The sequence below is a fragment of the Gossypium arboreum genome, chromosome 10, assembly GCF_025698485.1.
Source record: "Gossypium arboreum isolate Shixiya-1 chromosome 10, ASM2569848v2, whole genome shotgun sequence".
Taxonomy (NCBI): domain Eukaryota; kingdom Viridiplantae; phylum Streptophyta; class Magnoliopsida; order Malvales; family Malvaceae; genus Gossypium; species Gossypium arboreum.
In genome coordinates, this window is record NC_069079.1 from 27,344,071 (window position 1) to 27,349,161 (window position 5,091).

General features: G+C 27.7%; 1 long non-coding RNA gene across 2 annotated transcripts; it reads left to right on the plus strand.

The window, feature by feature from the left end:
* The first annotated feature begins 1,430 nt into the window (after positions 1–1,430).
* On the plus strand, positions 1,431–3,963 carry LOC108469021 (uncharacterized). Of its 2 annotated transcripts, none has more exons than XR_008271925.1 (5): positions 1,431–1,929; positions 2,397–2,499; positions 2,607–2,781; positions 2,875–2,992; positions 3,523–3,963. It is a non-coding gene; the product is annotated as an uncharacterized LOC108469021 (long non-coding RNA). The 2 variants fall into 2 exon arrangements; XR_001869023.2 differs by having other exon boundaries at positions 1,433–1,929; positions 2,391–2,499.
* Positions 3,964–5,091: the final 1,128 nt, after the last annotated feature.

The window sequence follows — 5,091 nt, forward strand, 5'->3', positions numbered from 1 at the left end:
ATTTTTTCAGAGAAGGAAAAAAAATAAATTTTTTCAAGAAATCAACTTATTCAATTATGGAGATAAAGCCTAAATTTTCCCGACAACTCAATTACTTAAAAAAATTCATGTTTTTCCTGCAAAAATCCAACTAATTCACTGAAAAAAAACCCAATTTCCCCTTACTATGAAAAAAAAAGTAATTTTAAAAGAGGGGAAAGGAAAATGAAAAAGACAAAATATTTTTTTTTTGTAAAAATCCAAGTTTTTACTATAAAAAATTAAGTAATTCTCTGTCAAACCAAGTTTTTTTCCTTTTACGGAGAAAAGGTTTAAAATTAATTCTAGAAAATGAAAAGAAAATGAAAAATTAAAGGAAATTAAAAAGATAAAATTATTATTCCTATAAAGATTCATTTTTCTTATAAAACCCATTCAATTCTTGTAAAACTGCAATTTTTTTCTTTTATTGGGAAAAAGCTAAAATTAATTTAAATAAAAAATAAAGAAAATTAAAAAGATGAATGATATTTCCATGTAAAACCTATAAACCCAAATTTTCCCAAGTAAAATTAATTCTAAAGAAATTAAAAAGATAAAATAAGTGACCAAAATAAAATTTATTAAAGTTAGGTGACCGAAATAAAAATTTACTAAAGTTGGGTGACAAAAACGAAAGTACAATATTATTTAATTAATGACAATTGACCAAAATGAAAACAATTTTTAACTGTAGTGACTAAAGTGAAAATGATTTTCAATAACCGTGCCAACAACGAAATTTTTAATTTTTCGATTCCCAAAATAAAATAAAATTGAAAGTTAGATGACCAATTGTGTAGTTTACCCTTTTATCTATAATCATTGATGTGATTTTTCCTTTTTAGTATGATAAAAGTTTCGAATTTTTGAATACCTAAATTCAAATATTATTATGCGCAATTGCAATATATATTATGTGTAGTTTTTTAAATTTTTTTGTGTTGGGTTCAGTTCTTTCCATACAAAGTTTGTTTCTATATTGAATATGTTTGAATATATAACTATTTATAATTATTTTTAAAATTTTAAAATATATTATCATAGTTTTATTGTTAAATTTTAAATTATTTTCAAATAAAATTTTAACTTTTATAACTATTTTCAAACTTTTTTGAGGTAAACTAATTTTAAACTTTTAAAAATATACTATTACAATTTTATTATTAGAAATTTGTTAAGTATGTTGAAATAATTTTTAAAAATCATTTACCAATTAAATAACTTAATGAACTTTTAAATTAATCAAATTTATATAAAAAAAAAACCTTTAAAGAGGAGGAGATGATGATAAGCCAAGTCGGGTAGTGGTTTAGAAAATTTTAAATCTCTCCATCTCATTTTTCTATTTTAAAAGTAGAATAATATTAGAAAAATATATTAATATTTTATAATTACTAAATTTAATATTTAAAATTTAAGAGATAAAAATCAGCTTATCTGAAATAAAATAAATTTAGGTTCGTTTGTTTGCCATGAAATCATTCTCCGGAAAAGCTTTTCAGCTTTTTCCAGTGTTTGTTTGGCTGAAAAGAATTTCCTAACCTAAAATGAATTACCAAACACGGGAAATGAGGCCTTTAATTTGGAAAAATGTCTTACCATTTTTATTTCGGTAAGACATTTTCGTGAAAAGAAGCGAAGAACTCTCAACACCTAATCTCCCTTCCCCTTCCCCCATCCTTGACACCTCGATCTTCTGCTTGCCGTCAACCAACAATGATTCTCAACATCAGACGCCAGCGCTCATCTTTGATTTTCCTCATCTTCGCCTTTCGTTGTCAAAATGGTTACTCCACCACCAGTCGGCATATATACTTGGAGTCACCCTCCCCATCTGCATCCATCTTTTCCATTACACTGAAAATTGAACCCTAGAATTTTGATTTGAATCGCTCCGAGACAGCCAAGGTGATAATCTTAACTTGTTTTAATCTTCTTCTTCTTTTTTATTTTTGTTCTTTTTAACTTGTTTAGATTTGTTTAGATTTGTTTCTCTTCAAAAGGCTCACTTAATCTGTTTTAATTCTTATTTGATTTTTTTTTGTTTTAATTTGCTGTGAATTTGATTCGGAATTGAAACTGCATTCTTTTTTTTCAGTGTTTGTGTGGTTGTTATTATAGATTAAAGATTTGAGAAAAACCTTTTTGTTGTGGTTAGTACTACCTGATACAAGTTTGGATGAAGAAATTTCAGTTTAGGTCTTTTACTAATTGCAGTGTTTTGAAATTAGAATTGCTAGTTGCTTAAGACTTTGCATTTCTGTGAGAAGCAATGCTCAATGCTTGACTATCTCGTGGATGTTGATAACGGAAATTTATGGCTCTATAATTTGTAAACTGAGAGGCTTCTGTTATTGTGTGTTTTAAAGGGGCAGATTGATGGTCTTGAGCTTATAGCCTTTGAGAATTTTACATCCCGTGCTGTGATGGAGGCAGTCGGGTCATGCGTCACAAACAAGTATTCTGAAGGACTACTTGGTAAAAGGCATATACTCTGTATAATTGACCAAAGTGAAAAGAGATTTAATTTTGTTTTTGGTTTTGATTTAATTGATTGCAGCCGATGATCTTTTTGTTTATTGCAGGTGCTATGGTGGCAATGAGTACATTGATGAACTTGAAATACTTTTCCAAAAGAGGGCTTTGGCAGCATTTCATTTGGATGAAAAGAAGTAGGGCATTAATGTTCAATCGTTGCCTGGTTCTCCGGCAAACTTTGAGGTTTATATAGCTATTCTTAATCCACATGATCGAATAATGGTAATATTCTTCTGCCTGTTTTAGCTACCGTAAATTAGTGTTTTTCTGCTAGATGGTACTCAAATCAATGATTTCTTAATATAACTGGTATAGGGTCTGGACTTACCTCATGGGGGAAATTTGTCACATGGATTTATGACTCCTAAAAGACGAGTATCTGGCACATCAATCTATTTCAGGTCAATGCCTTATCGACTTGATGAATCCACAGGTTATTCCTCATTTTTTGACTTACTGAGTTTTAGTGGTTGGTATGTTTGCTTGGTGGTTGATTCAATCTGATAGAAATATGGAACAGGCCTTGTTGATTATGAAAAAGAAAAATAAAATCTATTTTTACTACAAAATATGTGATGAGTTACCGATGCTTTGGTGGTTAATTTCTTTCATAGTGATTTCAAAATAATTCAGTGTCTTATGGAGCACTTTTTCTTGTTTATAGGAAAATTTTTAAATTTGATGTATGGTTATATTTCACCTTCATCTTACGTATGATTGCTACTTCTTTTTTCTTTGGTATGACATTGATTAACAGCATGATTTTCGATGATGTCATTGATGCTAATCCCCCTTTCCTTAAAAGAAATAATCAATTCTAATTGCGCTGCAAATGCTACTGAACACAAATATAGTGATTCTATTTAAATTATGATCTAACTGGACATTGATTAATGCATTACTTCTGAAGTCCAAAACTATTGATTTGGTTCTTACACACAAGTTATAAATTTGCTCTTTCAGATTGCATATTACACTGCTGAGGTTGACATAGTAAAAATTTTCAGTGAAGAATTATTGGATTTGATGAAACCTTGGTTAGTATGTCTGGATTAATTGAAGGTCTTCTAGATTCTGTTGCCCTTAGATGCCTAGCACGAGCTCCCTTCTACCTATATCCTAAGGTGGAGCTTGTTTCCCGTTCATGGAGAGCTGCCATTCGTGGCTCTGAGCTGTTCAAAGCTTGGCAGGAGGTTGGCTCAGCAAAGGAACTTCTTTGAGTGTGTGCATACGATCCTTGTTTCTAGTAAAATTTGGATAATATTATTAATTTCTAGTATTAATTGTGGTTTGAAGCTAATTTATAATTATTCAATCCTTGTTTTTTTTTATAACACAATTAGAAATAATTTAATTGACTTTGATTATTTTCAATTTATGACGGTTAATATTCTAGCTTAATAATTGAGAATATTATATATTTAATTTAATTTATTTATTTTAAATAAATCATTACAATATATGTAAAAACAATTTAAAATATAAATTTATTAATTTATATATATATATATATAATAAACTCAATTAAACACCGAATAGATAATAAATTTTAAATATATATTTGTTTAATTTAAAATAGTTTTATGAAATATTTTCAGAAAATCTGCCAAACAATAAAAAATATTTTACAAGATTCATCCAAATATCAAAAAATAAATTATTTTTAGAAATTATTTTTAAAAAATATTTTATTGCTAAACAAACGGAGCTTTAATGAATTGAGCTAATACTCCAACATAAGTAGGTAGAAGAATAAGTAGGTAGAAGAAGAAGAATTCAGTAGCCATGCTGACCTATTAATTCAGCATCTGAACGCTGTAAACCAGTTGTTAGAACTACGTTAGACTAGAATTAATTTATAAAGAAAAGGACTACGCCAAAGCAGTACCAAACTCAGCACTCAAATTCAATGATACCATCTTTCATTCTAACTTCAATCTTAAAGTTCATGGATTATTTCAACTAATTATTACTCAAATTTTAATATTATTTGAATTACATATTTTATCACTTCAAACTTTAGATGGCAGTTTGACTTCAGTGTCAAACTTATTTAAAATATGCATATATGCATTAAATTGTAATTTTATTTCAACTTATCTCTCTCACTTAATTCTTTTTAAAAATTTACCTTAAATAATTAATGTATTTTTTAAAATCACTCATCAAATTATTACCTGCACTAGGCACTGGGCATGGTTGGCCCCCATTTGAAATTGTAAAACCCATTAGAGAGCCGTATCGACCATATAGGCCGCTAGATGTGCATAAAGTTGATGAAAAAATGAAAACTCTAGATTAACATACCTTTACATTAATTATAGTTTAAATATAGACGAAGTCAAAAATTTTATTAGAGGTTTTATGATAGTAAAAATATAATTTCATCATTTTAGTAGTTCGTATTTTTATAATTTTAAAAATTAAATTAAATTTTATCATTTTTGAAAGTCAAGATATAATTTTATTATTGTCAATTTAAAATTTTATAAATTATAAAGAGACCTAAAATAAAATAAAAAATTATTTTAG